Genomic DNA, 22631 nt, shown 5'->3' on the forward strand with positions numbered 1-22631 from the left:
TGCAGAAGTGCTTACATATTCTTAGTAACTTTCCATTATTTAGTGTAAGTATTTCATATGTCTTTTCCTTGTGATGTGCTCATTCATATATCCAGGATATGTTTTTGTTGTTTTGATCATTTTCTTGTCATGAGTTTCATCCACTGAGACAGCTAATCAGCTCAGTGGTATGTCATAAGTCTATGAAGCTTAATTTGGTCATTATATCTCTGAATAATTTCTAATAACCTGGGCTTCAGTTTGTTGATTCTTTTTATTTCTTCATCAAACCTGATATTGAACCATTCTAGCAAAACTTTCACCTTAACACTGTGTTTCTTGGCTATGATTTATTTTGTTTGATTCTTTTTACATCCTTTTTTATGTCATTTTGTGCATGGTTTTTCTAAACTCAATGAGTATTCTTCTGATGGGTTTTTAATTCATATTTTTAAATCATTTCATATCTCTCCAGACATTCAGAGGGCCTTTTCGGGGAGCCCTTGTTTGAGCCATGATTCTGGCTTTAGAGCTGGAGTCTCAGTATAAAAAAGAAAAACAAAAAGAAAACACTTTGGCCAGTCTTTACTGATTTGATTCATGTTACACATGGAAGGCCTGCACTTCTCTGAAGAGAAAGAAAATGGAATGGATGGTGGAAGTTGGGTGGAGGGTCTGGGAGGAAAGGAAGGAGGGACAGGAAACTGTGATTGGGCTGGGGAAAAATTATTAATTGATTAAATAATAAAGAACATTTTCTATGGATGTGGCTTTTTTAGACATCTATAAGTTTAACTAAGAGACTGCCAATTTCTTCTCTCCATGTAGTGTCTTCTTTCCTCTTGGTGTGTTGTGTGTGCCCTACTGTTACACTGTTTCATTGTCATTATTCATTCGAGTTCAAAGTGACCTATGTTACTCTAGAACAGTGCTTCTCAACCTTCCTAATGCTGCAACCCTCTGATACAGTTCTTGATGTTATGGTGACCCCCCCCAACCACAAAAATTATTTTATTGCTACTTTGATACTGTAATTTTTCTACTGTTATAAATTGTAATGTAACTATCTGATATACAGGATATTTAATATGCTCCCCAAAGGGTTCTGAAATTAGTGAGATAGCTACCAAGGTATGAGCGCTGAATATATGGTTCTGTTTTCTTTGTTTCTGCACAGGAAGATTCAAGGGGAATATCATCTTTACTTGATGGTGCCTTATTACAGTTTTATTAAATTTTTAAGTAAAAAGAAAAATTGCTTTCAGGCAAAGACATCTTTTTTTTATTTTTGTATCACCATATCTTATCATGATAGCAGGAAAATATTTAAAATACATATTAAATAATTAAAGGATTGAATTACACAGTAGCAAATGAAGTTTCTATCAAACACAGTGGTGAATAGTTGTAATTAGCACCCAGGTGGTTGATATGGAAGATTCCGGAGCTTGAGGCCAGCCTGGCTTACATAGCAAGATCTTATCTCATAATAAATAAATATTAATGAATGAATTTGAATAAGTTAAAGTACAGAACTATTTTCTTTGCTTGTATAATGTCAAAATTCTGACCACAGTTAATGTTTTCACTTTTCTACAGCACACATTTTCTGTACATCTTTCCTGATGTTTAAGTGGGGAGAAGCTATGCCTGAACTGTTGGCCAAGAGTGGCTTCTCCTTTCTTGATGATTAATTTTGATTCTCAGTAGTCTTTCATGTCATTAATGCTTTCAGAGAAAGTCATGTGGCATATGCTCTCACTCGGTTCTGTTTTGGTTTTATCAATACATTGAAATGATTTTTACTGGCATTCTTTCTGTTGTGTCCTATTTAGTTTTAACAACGCATCCCTAATTTGGATCTTGTTTCATTTCTTTCTTTTTGGTTTAGTGTGGACTTACTACTTAAATGGAAAATGGAGGTAACATGAAGTTATTTTGATGTGCTGTCTTTTTTGTGGATTAAATATATTTTGTCATCTCTATTATCTATAAATTCTTTTTAATTTAAATTTTATGCAATGTTTTTGGTCATTCTTTTCTTCTACCTCAGATCCTCCCCACCTTTCTACTCAACCAACTTCATGGTCTGTCTATCTCAAACAAAACCAAAAAAGAAAAATTAAAACAAACAAACAAAGAAAATAGGACAAAAATGCTAAAACAAAACAAAAAGAAACAATCAAGTCATCCTCTTCTCTCAAAAATGGAGTTTGTTTTATGTTGACTTACTCTTCTGGTCATATAACCTGACTTGGAGTGTGGTTAATACACCCAGTGTCACTTTATTTGAGAAAACTGATTTTCCCTTTTCCAGCAGGAATCAATTGAAAATATCTTCTTGGTTAGAGATGGGACTTTGCATCCTTTTCTGAGTATTAGCATTCTGTCTGGTTTGAAGCTGTGCAAGTCTTGTCTGTAAGTTCATGTCTATCAGCCTCATGTGTCACAAAGTCACAGTTTCTTTGGAAATTCTTTGGAAACATTTTTTAACCACTTTTAGTTCTTACATTCTTTGAACATCCTCTTCCATATGTATCCCTTAATATTGAAATGAGGAGTCTGATGAAGACGTCTCATTTAAAACTGCATACTCCATAGTCTCTCACACTCTGCATATTGTCCAGTTGTGGTTTCTGTAAAAAGAAGCTTCTCTTGATGAAGGTTAAGTGATGCACCGATGGAAATGTGTCTCTAGGAGCCACTTTATTGCCATGTTCCTTTAGCAGAATCATAGTATGCTCTCCCATAGGTCCATGACCTATTAGCCTTAGGTTTTTGGACAGGTTATTGATGTCAGGTATGTGTTCCATCACATGGAGTGGGCCTTAACTCCAATCAACAAGTGGATGGATCTGCCAATAGCATTTGAGCTACTGTGGCACCAGTCTATCTTACAGGTAGGTCACTGTTGTAGGTCACAGGGCTTACAGCTTGGTGACACTGATGATTACTTTTCTCCTCCAGTAGCATGCAGAGTTTTTTCTAACACCAGTTAGGCTTATCCATTTTTAATGAGATATATAAATGTCATCTTAATTAATAGGGCTGTATCATCAAGTTGTAGACAGCAGTAAATAGGATTGTCAATAGCCTGCAATGTTTGGTGTGGGAAGGCATGGAGACCCCATGGTCAATGACTGAACATAATTACCCATTCATAGCATTGGAAGTTTTACTTGGTTGTGTAAGACATATAGTTGGGACATTGTCACCTCAACTATATAGACACTCAATTTAAATTCCCTTCCATATATATATATATATATATATATATATATATATATATATATATATATATACTTTTCTGTGGTAGTGGGTTTCCACATGATTTTTCAAAGGGCCTTTAATGCTAGTTGACTCTCTCAGTATTCTCTCCTTTACCTTGCTGTACCATCCCTCTCCTCATTTAATCTTCCTGTTCTAGTTTTTCCTTTATCTTTTTGTAACATTACATTCTACCTCCCTGTCCTTAGAAAAGTCCCTCCTATTTCCTGGTCCCTTACTCGACACTTACCCTTTTAGGTTATTTGGATTGTAGCACATATACAGAAAGCTTAAAATCTAACATCCACATAGAAGAGAAAACATGCAATATTGTCTTTTGGGGTTTGGGTTACCTCACTCAGGATGATTGTTTCTAGCCCCATGTATTTTATCAGCAAACTTCATAAATTCACTTTATTAAGAGCTGAATGATATTTCATTCTATAAATGTAGATATAATTCTAAGTGATTTCATTAAATAAGAAACACAGGGCCAAATAAGAGTTAAAAGCCCAGAGATAAGAGCAGTAGCCAAGAGCTAAGACCACCTTACCTTACCACTCGCTGACATCCTTCTCCTGAGAGAGAGACCATCTTCCTGTGTCCTGTCTTTTTATTGCCTTTCAGTTCTGCCTTTTCATTGGTTCTAAACCCAACCACATGACTTCCTCATCACTCTGTCTATACAGACCTCCAGGTCTCTATGGTTCCTACTGAGATTAAAGGTTTGGGTCAGTTGGCTGTGTCCTTGAACACACAGAGATTCTGCCTGCCATGTGATCAGATTAAGGGCATGTGCCACCACTGCCGGACTTCTGCAAAATGGCTTGCTCTTAGCTCTGATCCCCAGGCAACTTGATTTATTAACATACAAATAAAATCACATTTCAGCACAAATAAAATATCACCGTATATAAATGTGTTAATTCTCATTATCCATTCATGAGTAGGTTAAAATCTATCCTGTTTCTAATTTCTGGGTTATGGATAGAGCAGCAATGGATATGGATAAGCAAGTATCCCCACAGTCCTTTAGTTATCTGCCCAAAGTAGTATAATTGAATCTTATGGTAGATCCATTTTCAGCTCCCCAAGGAACTGCCCTACTAATATCTATAGTGGCTGTGCAAGCTTGCATTCCCCTGATAATGAATAAGAATTTCTCTTTCCTTGCATCTAACCAGAATGTTCTGTCTTTTGTTGTGTTGATCTTAACCATTCTGATTGAGGTAAGCTGAAATCTCAAAGTAGTTTTAATTAGCATTTTATCTGTTAGATAAGGATATTGAAGATTTCTTTGTTTTTCAGCCATTTGTGTTTCAACTTTTGGGAAGTTTCTGTTTAGCTCAGTGTGCCATTTCCGATGTTGAATTTGCTGTGTTAACCAGATTGACCTCAAACTCAAAGAGATCCTACTGCCTCCCAAGTGCTGGGATGAAAGGCATGTATTACCATGTCTAGATCAATACCCATTTTTAAATTAGGTTATTTGTTTTTTTATATTTAGATCTTTTTAGTTCTTTATATATTCTGTAAACTAACCCTCTATTAGATATATAATTGGTATTTTTTCCCATTCTGGAGGATGCTACCTTGTTCAAAAGGGGGTGTCCTTTCCCATGCAAAAGCTTTTCAGTTCCCTGTCATCAATTTACTAATTGTTGTTCTTAGTGCCTGCACTATAAAGCCCTTTCCTATTCCAGTGAATTGAAGCCTATTTTCCACTTTCTCTTCTATCAGATTCAGGATATCAGGTCTTAGGTAGAGGCACTTAATTGATTGAGTGTTGAGTTTTGTACAGTGTGATAGATATGGATCTATTTTCATTCTCCTACATCCATACGTCCACACAACCAGTTTGACCAGCATCATTCTTTGAAGATGCTCTCTTTTCTCCAGTATGTACCTTTGGTTTCTTTGTCAAAAGTCAGGTGTCTGTAGGTGTGTAGGATTGTATATAGGTTCAAATTATGAATATGGCTGCATTTATGCCTATAGCATGCTGTTTTTGTTACTACATATCTGAAGCACATTTTGAGACTGGGGATGCTGATACCACAAGCATTTCTTTTTATATTCATAATTTCTCTAGCTCTCCTGGTTTTTTTTCTGTTGTTGTTGTTTATATGTGAAGGCAAAGATTGTTTTTTTTTCATTTTCTGTGAAGAATTGTGTTGGAATTTTTATGGGGATTTCATTCAATCCCTAGATTGATTTTGGTAGGTTGGACATTTTCAAGTATTAACCCTACCAATTCATAAACGAAGGAGACCTTACTATCTTCTAATATCTTCTTTAATTTCTTTCTTCAAGTCTTAAAGTTTTTATTGTCTAAGTCATTCACTTGCTTGATTAGAATTATCCCAAAATACTTTTTGAGAGTATCATGAAAGATAGTTTCCTTGATTTCTAAGTATCTTTTGACATTTGTATGTAGGAAGGAAACTGATATTTTGTGCTAACTTTACACCCTGCTATTTTGTTTCAAGTGTTTTTCAGCTGTAGAGGTTCTTATGGAACACTTAGAGTCTTTTGTGTATAAAATTATACCATAATTAATAACAATGCAAATAAAGAAATTTCGAGTTCATTTTTTAACTTTTTTTACTTTTTTTTTACTTTTTTCCCTTTTATTTTATTTTACAATACAATTCAGTTCTACATAACAGCCACAGATTCCCTTGTTCTCCCCCTTCCTGTCCCTCTCCCCTTCCCCCCAGCCCAACCCCCATTCTCACCTCCTCCAGAGCAAGGCCTCCCCTGAGGACTGAGATCAACCTGATAGACACAGTCCAGGCAGGTCCAGTCCCCTCCTCCTAGATTGAGCCAAGCATCTCTGCATAAGTTCCAGGTTTCAAACAGCTAACTCATGCAATGAGCACAGGACCTAGTACCACTGCCTAGATGCCTCCCAAACAGATCAAGCCAATCAACTGTTTCACCTATTCAGAGGGCCTGATCCAGTTGGGGGCCCCTCAGACTTTGGTTCATAGTTCATGTGTTTCCATTCATTTGGCTATTTGTCCCTGCTTTATCCAACCTTGGTTTCAACAATTCTCGCTCATATAAACCCTCCTCTTTCTCACTAATTAGACTCCCGGAGCTCCACCCGGAGCCTAACCGTGGATGTCTGCATCCAGATTCCTCAGTCCTTGGATGGGGTTTCTGGCACAACTATTAGGGTTTGACCATCCCATCACCAGAGTAGGTCAGTTCCGGCTGTCTCTTGACCATTGCCAGCAGTCTTTTGTGGGGGTATCTTTGTGGATTTCTGTGGGCCTCTCTAGCACTTTGTTTCTTCCTTTTCTCATGTGGTCTTCATTTACCATGGTCTCCTATTCCTTGTTCTCCTTCTCTGTTCTTGATCCAGCTGGGATCTCCAGCTCTCTTTCCCTCGACCCTCGCCCTTCATTGCTCCCACTCATGTCCAGGTTGTTCATGTAGGTCTCAGCTATTTCTCCGTCATTGGGCGATCCTCGTGTCTTTCTTGGGGTCCTGTTTTCCACATAGCCTTACTGGTGATGTGAGTAGCAGTCCAGTCATCCTTCTTCCACATCTAGTATCCTCCTATGAGTGAGTTCTTCTTTTGCTATATCTTCTTGATCTCCTTCAGTGGTCTTAGTGTTCTAGCTAAGACTTCAAATATCAAATTGAATAGATATTAATACAGGAGGCACCCTTGTTTTGTTCCTGATATCAGTGGAAATGCTATGGGCTTCTGTTTAGGATGATGTCAGCTTTAGACTTACTGTAAATTGCTTTGATTATATTAAGGAATGTCCCTTGTATTCCTAGTGCCTCAAGGACTTTTATCAGTGAAAGGGTGTTGAATTTTGTCAAAGCTTTTTTCTTCATTTAACGGGATGATCATGTTTTATTTTTTCTTCCTGTCTGTTTATGTAGTATATTACATTTATTAATTTACATATGTTGTATCATCCTGGCATCTCTAGAATGAAGTCAACTTGATAATGATGGCTAATCTTTTAAATATGCTCTTTACTTCAATTTGCAAGTATTGAGAATTTTTGGAACCATGTTCATAAAAAATTGGTCAATAGTTTTTTTTTCTTTTGTTCCCCCCGCTTCTTTGTTTGGGAAATAATGTCTTTGTAAAACAAAATTAGAAAAGTTCCTGTAGATTCTATTTGCAGAATCTAAGATAATTTGAGTACTTGCATTTCTTCTTTGAAGGTCTGATAGAACTTTGAATTAAATCTATCTGACCCTAGGATTTTTTTGGTTGAGAGATTTTTAATAACTGCTTCTATTTCATTAGGAGTTATGATTATGTTTAATTTGCTTATTTCTTCTTGATTTAACTTTGATAGGTGGTATATATCAAGAAATTCATATATTTCTTATATTTTCCAGTTTGATAAAATACAGATTTTTAAAAGTATGTCTTAATTAATCTGTGGATTTCCTCCACGTCTGTTTCAGTGTTTCCCTTTTCATCTTTAGTTTCAATAATTTAGAACTTCTTTCTGTCTTGGTTAATTTCACTAAGGGTTTATTAATCTTGTTGAATCTATTAAAGAACCAACTTTTTTTTTAAAGATTTATTTATTATGTATACAGAAGAGGGCACCAGATCTCATTACAGATGGTTGTGAGCCACCATGTGGTTGCTGGAAATTGAACTCAGGACCTCTGGAAGAGCAGTCGGTGCTCTTAACCTCTGAGCCATCTCTCCAGGTCCAAGAACCAACTTTTTGTTTCATTGATTCTTGGCTTAATATTTTTGTTTGTTCTATTTCATTGATTTCAACCCCAGTTTTGATTATTTCCTCTTCTCTACTATTTTGGGTATTATTTTTATTTCTTCTTGGTTTTCTTAATTTACAAACATGTTATTAAGGTAGTAACAGAGAATATCTCCAGTTTTATTTATTTATTTATTTATTTATTTTGAAGCAGGCATTTGGTGTCTTAGAATTGCCTTCACTATGTCTCATAAGTTTGGATATGTTGTGCTTCGATTTTTTTTTTTTCAGTTTTAGAAACTTTAAACATTTTTCTTGCTTTCTGTCTTGACCCAAGTTTTATTCAGTAGTGAGTTACTCATTTTCCATGAGTTTGCATGTGTCTCTTCACTTCCTTATTGCTATCCAGCTTTAATCCATGGTTAGATATGAAAGATATTATTTCAGTTTTCTCATATCTTTTGAGATACACTTTGTGTCCTAATTAACGGCCAATTTTGGAGAAAGTTCCATGAACTGCTAAGAACAAAGGATTTTTTTTTTTTTGGTGGAATGTTTTGTCTTGTAGGTTTGGCTGTTTCGTGGTATTATTTAACTCCTGTGCTTCTCTGTTGACTTTTTATTGGCAAGAGATGAGTATTGAAGTCACCCATTACCTCTATGAGGGTCATTTTGTAATTTTCTACTGTAGTACTGTTTCTCTTATGAGCTTGGGTGCTGTTTTTTTCTGGTGTATAAATGTTTAGAGTCATGATATACTCTTGGTATATTTTTTTCTGTTAGTGAGTATCTATGTTCTTTCCCGATCTCTTTTGATTATCTTTGTTCAAAGTCTATCAAGTGAGATATGAAAATAGCTATGCCTGTTAGCTTCTTGGGTTCATTTGTTGGAATTTTTTTCCCCCTCCTTTTACTCTAAGGCAATGTCTATCCTTGATGATGATGTGTTTCTTGGATCCAAATGTAGGCAGATTCTGTTTTTTAATGTAATCTCTTAGTCTATATCTTTTACTGGGTAACTGAGATCATTAATATTGAGAGTTATTAATAAGCAGAGATATTTGATTCCTATTTTTTGTTGTAATACTCATTTTTTTAAAGTCTTTTTTGATGTTTTTGAATTATTCATTCCTTGTGTCCTCTTGGGAATAGTTAAATTTTTCTTAGTTTGAAGTTTTCATTCTAGTGCCTTCTGTAGTTCTGGGACATAAATTGCTTAAACTTATTTTTATTTCTTTTTCTGTCATTGTAATTGTTTGTTTTGCTTGGTGTAGTAGACTAGACTGGTATCTTTAGCCTTTTAAAGCTTGTATGATTCTCTTATGATTCTCATAGTCTTCACTAAGATTCCGGGTGTTATTCTAATGGGACTACATTTATATGTGACTTGATTTTTTCATGTACATTTTAATATTCTTTCATTGATCTGTACATTTAGAGTTTTTATTATCATGTGTAGTGGGAAATTTCTTTTCTGGTCTTATTTGGTGTTTTGTATGTTTCTTGTACCTTGATAGATATTTCTTTGATTAGATTGGTAAAATTTTCTTCTATGATTTTGTTAAAAATATTTTCTGTGACTTTGACCTGGATTTCTTAACTTTCCTCTATTCATATTATTCATAGATTCTCTCTTTTCATAGAGTCCCAAATTTTATAGATGTTTTGTGTCTGGATTATTTTAGATTTAAAATTTCTTTGACCGGGCTATTCATGTTTTTCTCTTGTCTTCAATATCTGAAATTCTCTTTTCCATGTCTTTTCATCTGTTTATGAGTCTCACCTTCCAAAGTTTTTGTTTAACATCCAGGAGTTTTTCATTTCCAGTTTCATTTCATCTTTTCTTTTAATAGTTATTCTATTTCTTTGTTAAAATCCTACTTTAATGTCTTGAATTATTTTTCTTATTTCATTACACTTTATATTTTCACAACCACTATTAAGATATTCATTTCCTCTTTAAGGTCCTTGAACATATTCATAACTAGTATTTTGAAATCTTTGTTTTGTGCTTTGGCTAAACTGCTTTTCATGGGGCCTATTGTGGTAGGTTTCTTAGATTCCATAACAGATATATTGTCTTGATTGTTCAGGTTTGTGGGTTTTTGCTGGGTTATAGATATAAGGAGCACATTCACACTCATTCTTGGCATAGATCTGGACGTCTTTGGTTTCTGCTGCCTACTTTGGGTCTAGATAAGTGTGGTGCCTGTGGAAGTCCCTGGTAAAAAGTATTTCTGCAGGTTGATGGGTATCACATTGGACTGGAGATGGCTAGAAGAAAAGACTAAAAGGATCATAATTATTAATTCTTAATGATTGCTAAACTAAACAAAACAACTAAAAATATTTCTCGTAATTTATTTTTTGATTCATTTCTTATATACACTAATTTTTTATGCTCAGTTATCAAAGAAGATGGGAACAGAAAATATGGTTACATATAATTAACTCAGTTTCTTCTTTGTCTGAGCTAAAATGTTGATTTAGAACTGAAAATAAGTATGAACAGTAGAATTTCCATGTTATTTTTTAGGGCAGGTCACAGACCATGTTATGACTCTAGAATGTAGTGGTTATTTCAGAAATTCGTGTCCATGCTTTTTATGGTAGCATGTAATTGAATAGAAAAATTGTTTGCTAACTCATTACATTGTATAAGTTTATGTTCATCTGTGTGTAAATGCGCATGTATATGCACAAGAGCATGCACATGTGTATAGAAGTCAGAGAACAACTTTAGGTGTCATTATTTAGGCAATGTTTACCTTTTTGAGACTGAGTTTCTCACTCAACTGTAACTTGTCAACAATGCTAGGTTGGTCATCTAGTGAGAACCAAAGATCCGTCTGCTTCCACATGCCCTACATTAATTAGGACTATGAACTTACATCATTATGCCAAGATTTTTGAAAATACTTTATTTTTAAATAAACCATAATCATATAATTTTCCCATTCCCTTTCTTCCCTCTTCTCTCTTTTATTTACAAAACCCATTGCTCTCTCTCAAATCAATGGCCTCTTCTTCTTTGTTATTATTACATATATATACATATGTATATATATGCACACATATATAAAATACAACCTGCTGAGTGTTCTTTGTTGTATGTAGCTGGATGTTTTCCTGTGTCCTGCCCAGATCTGCAGGCTCTTGAACCCAATTAAACACACAGAGGCTTATATTACTTACAAAATATATGGTCTATGGCAGGCTTCTTGCTAGCTAGCTCTTATATCTTAAATTAACCCATTTCTATAAATCTATACTTTGCCACGTGGCTTACCAATACCTTTACATCTTGCTTCTCCTGGAAGCGGCTCTCGGTGTCTGCCTTGCCTCTCCTTTCTCTTCCTGTCTATGTGTTTGGATTTCCTGCTTGCCTCTAAGCTGCCTTGCCATAGGCCAAACAGCTTTATTTATCAACCAATCAGAGCAACACATATTCACAGCATACAGAAAGATATCCACAGCATTTGTATATGATTTTTAACATAGGTTCAGGCCATCAAACTTATATCCTCACACTTGCAAGGCAAACTGTCCAGATGCTAACTGACTAACTTTTTATATTCTGATTTAATTTGCATATGTGTGGAAATTACTCCTCAGAGTTGATACTTTTGTTTTGTTTTGTTTTGTTTTGTTTTTGTTTTTGTTTTTTGAGACAGGGTTTCTCTGTGTAGTTTTTCGTGCCTATCCTGGATCTTGCTCTATAGACCAGGCTGCCTATAACTCACAGAGATCCACCTGGCTCTGCCTCCTGAGTGCTGGGATTAAAGGCATGCACCACCACTGCCCAGCAGCTGTACCTCTTTATTAACTTTCAGATTGATAACATTTCTATATCATTCATTTTTTTAATTCATTTCTTTCACTGAAGAATTTATAAACTTTATTTTCACTAAGATCTGACTTTAAAACTTCTATAAAAATAGGATCAATAATAATACATGTTAATTATTTAAGTCAGACCTTTGGATGTTTGATTTGTAAATTAAGAGATGAAAATTAATAGAGGAAAGAGAGCATACAAAGAACTTACTGTAATAAATGCTGTTAGACTTTAATTTTAATCATCTTATGGGAAGCACATGGATGCCCATCAATATATGTTGACTTTGCATTTCACCCATGTTAATTCCTAAGAAATCATCTCAAGTTTAACAGGTAGGAAGCATGAGCTGCAATTCAAGTAGACATCGAAGGATAATGACAAGAGCTGAGTAGCTACAAGGTTGAACAGTGTTCTCCAGTGCTTCCACACACATTTAAATATATGCGTTGTACAACAAGCAACATTTATTTTCCATTGCACAGAAGTACTCGGCTGTAGAGAGCTGGGTTTACATAGTACTTTATCTAAAACATTTTTAAAACCCTCAATATTACATATGAATAGCATTTGACTATAATTATTTTGAGCTTGTTATTTATTAGTCCACTTTTTTTCGCCATGTAAATTCTAGCAATTTTTCAGTCACACAAAGTCCCTGTACACTACATGAAATATTTTGTAAGGTAAGCATATTCAATGTTTAATTAATTCAACCTGAACGCTTTCACTTTCATAGGTTTTGTCGTTGCTTTTTTCTTGCCACATAGCCCCATTTTATTTGGATCAGCTGTTTATATTGTCACCAGAATGCTCAGCGCTCAAGTGGGTTACTCACCTCAGGTACACAACAAGGGCCCACACTGAGCTTTACAGCTATTATTACCTTTACAGTAGTGCAAACTCAAAATATGTTACCCACCTATCAGTGTCATGTGCTCATCTTAGAGATGTTGAAAGTAAGTATACCTGTTGATTATAGACAAAATGATAAATAAATTTAAAATGAATAATGATACAAATATGTTCTTTCTAAGCAATTACATGATCAATGGCAATGATAGAATATTTGGAAATGTACAATGATGTCACCTGAAAAGAAGTTGAGGGGTTTTCAACTGAATTACCCCATGAGTAACTGAAAGTCGCTTAGAGTGCTTTGCTCTTTTTAAGCATCCTATCAAACTTATCCTCTGCAAATCTAATGAAAAGAAGCATGGCAGTTAATCAGGAGATGAAATGTGCTGAGAAATAGTGTATACAGTGCAGCAAGCAAAGCTTGCTATAAGATACAATAGTCAAGTAGATAAGATACATCTAACAAATACTGAATTCTTAGATCATCACTGAGTTTACTTTAGGGAAATGATGACCCTCAATAGCACTGGCAGATAGCGAATTGGCTCATCCTACTCTTATGAACTACTTTCTCTACAAAGTGTGTGAGACATAATTGTAAAAATTCATTTCCTCATTGAGGTATTCTTTGTGCCTACAGTGTGACATGTAATACAAACCAAAGAGAAAACAACTCTATTCTCATAGATGTTAAAAAATGAACGACAAGATGCACAAGTTATAACAAAAATATCCTGTAGTTACTGACTCTAGGTATAATTTCCATTTTGTATTTTTTGTGTGCTTATGTTAATCACAATGATTTCATGCAAAAATTAAATTCACCTTCTATTTCTTAGCATACTTAGGTTCTCGAGATGTTAGAGATCAACTTGCCTTGGGATTTTCTCATTTTAACTGAAAACTAAGTATGATGTGGCTCCTGGTAGCAATAGGGTGAATTTATTTGCTATTGGGCATTTAAAATGCAGACCAACAATATGCATGCACATTCAAACAAGTCTATCAAACAGGAGTTCCTCAGGAAGCTAAGTTACCTGAGATTGCATTGTGTGCACACCTCATTAGGAAGATTTATATACTGCTGTGCTTGGCCATTCTTAAATTTCATGAGACTCACATTTGTTAATAGAGTGAAAGCTGAGTAAGCAATTGTTCCTAGTTACTTTAGTTTGTCTGCAAACTTAAAACAAGCCCTGTCATATAAAAGACAAGTCATTGAAAATTTTTATTCTTTAAACACCATAAAGTGTTTCCAAATTTGTCTTCTGTTCACATTTTAAGCAATTATAAATCTGCTTTGGAATTCTACAAGCTAATTGTTGCTTTGCATATAAGCCTCACTTGCCTGGAAAATATCCACAAGCAACTTTGCTGTTGACTTTTTCTTAAAGGTATTTTGAGATCACAGTCATTCTCTCTGTGTGATCTGATAAACCTTCCTGTGAGACTGGAAATCACTAAATTTCCCAGTGAGCTGTGAGACAAATACTTGCTGTTTTCCTGAGAGCCACTCCATGTCACTGTCAATGTCCAAAATCTTCAAATGAACAGAAAACAAGGGGGAGATTAGAAAATATGTCCAATAACATTGAGAGTAAATATATTTATAACAGAATATATCCAAAGTTTTTAAGAAAGATAAATACTAAGTACATTACCAAGGAAAAAATATCATTCAGTAAGGAAAGAACTACCTGAAGACTGGACAGAAAAACAAAAACTAACTGAAATCATCCTATATGTACTTTTGATATATAGCATCAGTTTAAGTTGATAAGTCTTTAAAGACTATGGTACCCAAAGTATTTCTGCATTTATTCTTCTTCATTACACATTTAATTATTCATTAACTACTTAATGAGCAGCTACTATGAAGCATATTTACATCAGATACAGCAAAAAACAAATCATTGAAAGGTAACTAAATGTGACTCCATATACATTATCATATACTGGGAAAACACAAAGTAAATATCTGCAAAGAAGTAGAAAATATGAATGGATGTTGTGTAAAAGTTTCTTCTAAGATTGAAACATTCCATCCTCAACAGCAGCTCTTTAAGCAGGGAGGTAAACACCTCCAAACAGCTTCCAGAACCCCCCACCAACCTGACATGATTCACTAGACCCCCCCATCCCTACCAGAATAAGCAACAAAAAGTTAAGAGTCCTCTTGGTCAAATAAACCCAAAATGAAAGGAAGACTCAGACCAGACCAGATGCCTGGAAGAACAAGCAAGCATGGCACCTAGGAGGGGTTTAGACCATCTGAGTCTCTTGGAAGGGATACTCTCCAACTTATTGAGCTGCCTATAGGCTGTGCACTGTGCTCCATGTTTCCAGATTTTCCTAGCTGTCAGCCATGCTGGGGTGAACTTTGATGATGAAGCTCTCTTTTCATTTCTGCTCCTGTAAGTAACCCTAATAAAACTCATTGGTTCACCAAGTTGGACACTGGTGGTATCTGTACCATGTTTGTGATGGGTTCCCTATCTGGGAAGAGGTATATGTTGTGTCTCTCTAGGAGATGTCTTGTCACACAACTGACAGAAAAGCAGAGAACAGGAAAAGTGAGTGCAAGAACTTGCGAATTTATTGCTAGGAGCAAGTTTGTAAGTCACACAAGTGTCTTCAAAATAGGCTCCAACCAGAGAAAAGTAAAAATGCAGTGTGCCAAGGCTTTCCTGGTATGTTCAAAAGACTGTTACAGAGTCAGTGTGGCCAGAGCATGAGTATAAGACAGAAGGAGCTAGAAGTATAGACAGAGAGTTCGTAGGCAGCAGAACCTGTAAGATGTAGAGTTGTTATAGGGTCTCTGTGTGCAGCCAATGAGCAGAGCAGACACTGGGTGGTTCTGTAGTGGTGCCTCCAAGGAAGCAGAAGTTTCTAGATAGTTACCTGTATGCTATATAAAGACTTATTCTAAGGAGTTATTTTACCTGATGTGTAAGCTTCTTAAAACCCAAAGCAGGCATGTGGGAATCCAAGGAAAAAGGTGTGGTAGTTTTTAAATCCAAAAGCAATCTCGGACTAGAATTACACCTTTTTATTCCAGGAACTCATCAACAGATTGAATTAGGCGGACACACATTACTTTGGATAATGAAATTTAATTAATTTAAATTTTGTTTTGTTTTGTCTAGCTGCTTTGTTGGTAAATTAGTTTTTGTGGAAAATAATCTTCATAGAAATTTGTTTTAGCTCTCAGAGCCTGTTCCTGATCTGTGAGGAAGTTTGTCTTCTTCTGAACTACCTAATCTTTCTTCTAGGCAAGGGACATCTGGAGACAGTCCCACCTCTTCTTAATTTCTCTTTTTGGCTTCTGCTAGACTGTCTTCTCTCTTATAGCGGGATGAGCTTGCTTCTAGCTCTCCTCTGTGTCTGGGGCTGTGTTGTTTTTTTATGTACAGAGAGAATTACATCTTTGTCTTCCTCTATTATGTAAGACAGAGTGTGCAGCATTCTACCTTGGCGCACTTCTGGTGTACTCCTGCATTGAAGTCCTTGCTTTCAGAATCATAACCAGAGAATCATTGTACACTCTTAGGAAGATCCTTCATTCATGACTCGATTCAGGACCCCAAAATTATATTGCCAGCTGTAGTCCAGGCAAGATCTTCACCCAAATGGCAAGTCAAAGCAACAGGATGATCATCAATGCTTTTCATATTGTGTTCAACTCCAGTCACCTCCATTTGGCCTTCTTAAACTTTGTCCTTGCCAAACTGATTGAGAAGCCAGTGGACCGAGAGCAGGCCATAACAATAGGATGAAATGTAATCTGCTGGAACAGATTTTACTCCATACTTTAGTAGTTCATGTGCATGTGATGCACAGACCATCATAGCACTTTCTGTATGGGCATAAACAGTCTGACAAATACTTCTGCTGGTTTCATGAACTTAACATGTATGTGGGTGCATTGCACTTGCTTTTGTCTTGGACCACTGTCATCTTTGAAAAGATTAGCAAGTTTATCCTCTTTTTTTTTCCTTTTTCCTATTTTTTTTGGGGGGGGAGGCTGAGGACCGAACCCAGGGCCTTGTGCTTGGTAGACAGGCACTCCACCACTGAGCTAAATCCCCAAACCCCATCCTCTTGTCATCTTCTAACTTTCACTTTGTATCTCTTAGAGTAGATCTCACTCTTGACATCTTTCACAAACTTCTTTCTTTGGAATAGAGACTCCAGATTATAGCCCCATACAGAACTTCAGGCCCAGAAACACTTCGAGGGTAAAAGAGGGCAAATTCTGAAGTGCTTTATTTGAATATATTTAGTTGTACAATAATGGACTTCATTATGCCGTTTTGTGTATATATCATATACTTCAACCATCCTCAGCCTCTCTCCCCATCTCCCACAGTGGTCCACTTTCTCATGGTCTCTCTTATATTTTCAAGCCTTATTATTCTTTTAAGTTGAATATGAAAGAAAATGCATGATGTTTGTCTTTTATTTTTAAAATCTGGTTTATTTTGCTAAACACGATGCTCTCCAGTTCAATTCATTTTCCAGCTGATTTGATAATTTCACTCTTCATTGTAGCTGGATAAAGCTCTATTTACTCTTGTGTAAAATGCATGCCTTACAAAATACCAAAATAATGTTTAACCTAATGTCTAGTCAGTGCAACCTAATGAAGCTGACAGATGAAACTGAAATAAATCATAACAGGTGATTTTTATATAAGGGTCAAGTTCTGGGTTATTTCCTGACATGACTATTCTATGATTACGCCAAGAATGCAATGAAAGGAAATCAGACAAAGAGTAGAAAATGCATTAACATTTACCAGCCTGCAGCCACCTGTAGATGATAAACTATGGTAGTATGCATCCAAGTGTAGCGGTAAGGTAGTAGAAAGCAGCCAGGTTGTAGAGGTCATTTGTAGGATGAGTTAATAGTATTTGAAGTAAGAAGTGGCATTTTAGAGACAGGGTCTAAAAGAAAAAGATGAATTATGGGAAAAAACTAAAAAAAGAATTAAGTAAACTATTCATTAATGTTGAACATACTCAGAAAGGGGAGTGAAGTACATGGAACATCACAGTGCAGGTTGGCAAATTTCATAACATGAGCGACTCATACACAATTATCCAACTCATAGAACAGATTAAGTCTGAAGCCTCTTGGTGTAGTGATCAATCATTTCACTTACATTACACTGGAGTTGTTACCAGGGTTATGGTTTTGTATCACAATTATTGCCCACTTATATTATATTCTGTTGTATGAATATGTGTGTCCTGATTTATTTAACCAATGTACTGTTGTGTTTATTTTAATTATTTCTAGTTCAGATAAAAGGATGGGCTTCTTTTCCCATTTATTACCTCTTTTGCATGTTTTAAATAGGATTGTTTATTAATTTTTATTCAGTTGACATGGTTATTAGTGTCTTTGGATATGTGTCATATATTTGAAAAGTATTTTATAAACCCATTTATCAACCTGTGGTTTAATAATGGTGTCTTTACAATAGCAGAAGTTTAACATTTTTAATGATTAATTTGTATCACTTTTCCTTTGATGGTTTTTACTTTTATGACCTGTACAAGAAACAATTTTATAATTTCACATAAATATCCACCTTTATTTTCTTCCAAAAGCCAGTTAGTTTTAGCTAATTTAGTTGTTTGTTAGTCTCCTTGAGATAACATTAATGAAGGGAAGTAGTATAAAGAGTCTGTCTTTACAAATGGATCCCATTAGGAGCCATTTTATTGGTATAGTCCTTTAGTAAAATGCTTGAATTTGGTTTTATCCTGGGTTCCATATTTAGTCTCAGGTTCTTGGATATGGGTTGGATATGGGTTCCATCTCATGGAATGGGCCTTTTTTAGTCACATCAGATATTGGCTGGTTACTCCCACAAGTTTTGTGCCACCGCTGCATTAGCATATCTTGAAGGTGGGACACCAATGTAGATCAAAGTACAAACCCAATTGTAACTGGGTTGAGTTGGTGTTTACATTTCTCTTTTGGTGACCTGCAGAGTACCTTTCTGTACCAAAGATGCTAGAACACAGAGAAGAAGGCTCTATGTAGGCACTAGATTAACTTCTCCATGTTCAGTGAATTGGGTAGGTGTTATCTTCATTCAGCAAGTCCTTGCCATCGATTTGTGGAAGAGCAACCTATAGTTTTGGCAGCAGTCTGGGTTGATTGGTGGGTTCCGTGAAACCCTGTGAGCCAACAACTCAGTTACACTGTAACCCATTTCCAATGCTGGAAGCTTCATTTTGTGACCAAAATGTCCATTTAGTGTAGTGGGTATCCATTCCAGCTTTGATCTGGAAGTTCCAACCCCCATTGAGGCTTTGGTAACTGTCATGCCTACAAGGCAGGGCCAAGAGAGGGCCCTAAAGAGCCCAGCTAGCTCAGTCGGTAGAACATGGGACTCTTAATCTCAGGGTTGTGGGTTTGAGCCCCACTTTGGGTGCCATTTGTAGGTGGAGTTTTCTCTCTGGATCCTGCCAAACCCCTGCAGTCCCTTAGCTCACTTATAAAATAAACATACAGATGCTTATATTATTTAAACTGCTTGGCCATTAGCTCAGGCCTACCATTGTCTAGATCTTGCTCTTATATTTAGCCACTTTCTATTAATCTATACTTTGCCACGTGGCTTGTGGCTTACAGGTACCTTACATCTTCCTTGTCCTGGCAGTGGCTCCATGCAGTCTTTCTCTCTCCCTTCCTGTTCCCTTAATTCTCCTCTCTGTTAGTCCCTCCTATACTTGCTGTCTGGCTACTGGCCAATCAGTGTTTTATTTATATAGAGTGATATCCACAGCAATTTAGGGCTCTGAATTCCCCCATTATTTGGTGATTTCATTTTTCTCTCTTCCTATATGCATATATTTTAAGGTGCTTCTACCACATTAGGTTTCCACACTGTCCCTCAGCTGATCCTTAATTGTAGTTGTTTCTCCCCATATTCCCTCCCTAGTCCACCTTTCCCTCCCCCTCCCCACTTGATCACCCTGTTCCAATGCCTTCCCCCATCCATTACTATCTATCCTATTGCCCTTTCCCAACTCTATCTGTTCCCTCTAGTCCCTTCAGCTTGGTTATCATTGACCTCACAGCTAATATCCACCTATAAGCAAACACATACTATGATTGTATTGTATTTCTGCGTCTGGGTTACCTCACTCAAGTTGATTTTTTTTTTCTAGTTCATTCCATTTAACTGTGAATTTCATGATTTCATTTTTTTAATGGCTGAGTACTACTCTATTGTGGAAATGGACCCTGTTTTCATAGTCCATTCATCAGTTGAGGAACATCTAGGTTGTTAAAAATTTCTGGCCATTATGAATAGAGCAGTAATGAACATGTTTGAGTGAGTGTCATGTCAATGAAGCATCCTTTGGGTATATACCCCCAAGAGTGGTTTAGCTGGATCATGAAGTAAAATAAGTCTCATCTTCTTGAGGATCCACCACACTGTATTTCCCCAGTGGCTGTACAAGTTTGCAGCCCCACCAGCAATGTACGATTGTTCCTCTTACTCTACATCCTCACCAGCATGTGCTGCCACCTCTACATTCTGTAGACATTCAACAACACTCACAGATCAGTGCCTTGCTCAGCTATCATCAGAGATGCTTCCTACTGCAGCAAATGGGTACAAATATAGAGACCCACAGACAGACATTATGCATAGAGTGAGATACCTTTGGATCACTCAGTCCTAAACTGGATATCTCCATCAAATCCCTCCCCTCAGGGCTCAGGGAACTCTGTGGAGAAGGAAGTAAAAGAAAGTGTAAGAGCCAAAAAGGATTGAGAACACCATAGAAACAAAGCCTTCTACTCACAGCACAACCAATGTACATATGAATTCACAAAGACTGAGCCAGCATATGTAAAACCTGCAAGGGTCTGCACCAGATGGGATCCTAGAGCTGAAGGAGAAGTTGACACATGCATCCATCCCTAAGTCAGAAACTATCTCCAATCAGTAACCACATGCAAATGAAAATTTAGATTTCTCCAAAGTCTCTCATGGGAAACAAATAATTCTTAAGTACAGGCCACATGCCCAGGAGTAGATGGCCAACAGAAAACAAACTTAATGATATCTTTGGAGGTTTCTGGTCTTATAGTGTCATGTTATATCTCTTTCTCTTTCTCTGTCTCCCTACAGGTTCTTTTCATATATATTATGGATTTCAGTTTTATGATTTCATGGGATTCCTGAGTATGTGGATGAGTGGGTTTCTGCATCTATATCTATTTCTTGTGTCTTTTCTTGGGTTCTTTTCCTTTTGTTTGTTTGTTTTGTCCTATTCTGATGTTTATGTTTTATCTAGCTATATCATTTTATGCTATGTTATATTATACTATTCTTTAATCAGGACATATTAAAAGAAAGAAAGGAAAGGAAAACAAAACAAAACAAAACAAACAAACAAACAAAAGAACAAATGAGTCCCAGTATCCCAGCACTATATTTTGCTTTGTACCACACATTCTCACATGCTACAGTTCATGTTGAAATCTCCCATTTCTGTTGCTTTTGTGAATCAGGAGCTGAGAAAAGTTTGTTTTTCCATGGTCTCCACAGCCCTGTGGTCTTGTGTTCTCAAATGAGCTCTACAGTGTTGTAGCTTGCTTCACATGAGACAAAGTTGCTGACACATCTTGAGTGAAGTTAGTGAATACAAACAGTGTGACATGTGCCACAGTTTGCATGTGAAGAGAGAAGGACAACCTTTGGGTACTGGTTCTCATCTTTCTTCCTCATTTAAGACAAGGTCTCTTCAAAGATGCATGATCCAGGCTAGCAGGATTCCTGGCAACCATGGTCTCCAGTTTCTAACCCCCATCTTCCAATAGGATTATACTGGAGTTACAGAAGCTTATGTTGCTTATTCTGGCTTTTAGATGATTTCTAGGGAATCTGAAGTCAGATTATCAGGCTTGCATAGCATGTACATTTATCCATAGAGCCACATGCCCAGCTTATGCTGTGTGAATTTTAGTATAGTGATATACCTGTATCAGCTACTTCATTTGACCTCATGTCATCATGGATTGCTGGGGATTATTATTTTAAGTGTGTTACTTTTGTTTATGTTGCATTTGTTTAACTCTGTGAGGCTGTGTTACTGTGCCTATCTAAAAATACCTGATTGTCTAATAAAAAAGTTGAATGGCCAATGATGAGGCAGGAGAAAAGATAGGTGGGGCTGGCACAGAGAGAGAAGGAATAAAAGGAGAAATATGGGAGGGAAAGGAGAAGGAACCAAAGAAGGAGGAAGACATCAGGAGCCAGCCACCCAGGTACACAGCCAGACACAGAGTAAGAAATAATGAAAGGTATACAGAAATAGAGAAAGGCAAAAGCTAGATAGGATAATTTAAGTTAAGTAAAGCTGGCTAGCAATAAGCCAAGCTAAGGCTGAATAATCCTCTGTGTGTGATTTATTTGGGAGTTAGTTGGTGGATCCCCCAAAAGAGCAAAAACAAACAAAAATAATGGATACTTCAATAAAATAGTTGTATATCTTCATGTGAATAATACATTGCTTTTTCACACTTGTAAATGATAGGTTAGAGTGATTAGAAGTAGTGCTTGCCTCCTTTTCTCTGTGGTCATATGACTAATAACTTGTAGAAAATTTCCATGGGTTGTGTCTTCTAAGAGTCTTGATTAAGAGGCATAGGAACCCAGGGATGTATTATGTAATATTCAGCTATAAAATATCATCTGAAAACCTATTAATTTTTTACTTTTGTTCTTAGACAGTTGTTATTGAAATTACTATTATATATGAGTGATAAACATTTAAAATTGGGTAATTGAAAGTTTTTACATTTTCATCATTTTTGCATCAGTAAGAATGGAAAAGTTGGGCTGGATGTGCAATGATCAAAATAACCATTTAGAATAAAGAATGAAATCTATTCTAATTATCACTATAAATAAGGATGTGTAAGTAAAGTACTCAATATGAAGAGCACAT

Source organism: Peromyscus maniculatus, chromosome 16 (assembly GCF_049852395.1).
Source record: "Peromyscus maniculatus bairdii isolate BWxNUB_F1_BW_parent chromosome 16, HU_Pman_BW_mat_3.1, whole genome shotgun sequence".
NCBI lineage: Eukaryota > Metazoa > Chordata > Mammalia > Rodentia > Cricetidae > Peromyscus > Peromyscus maniculatus.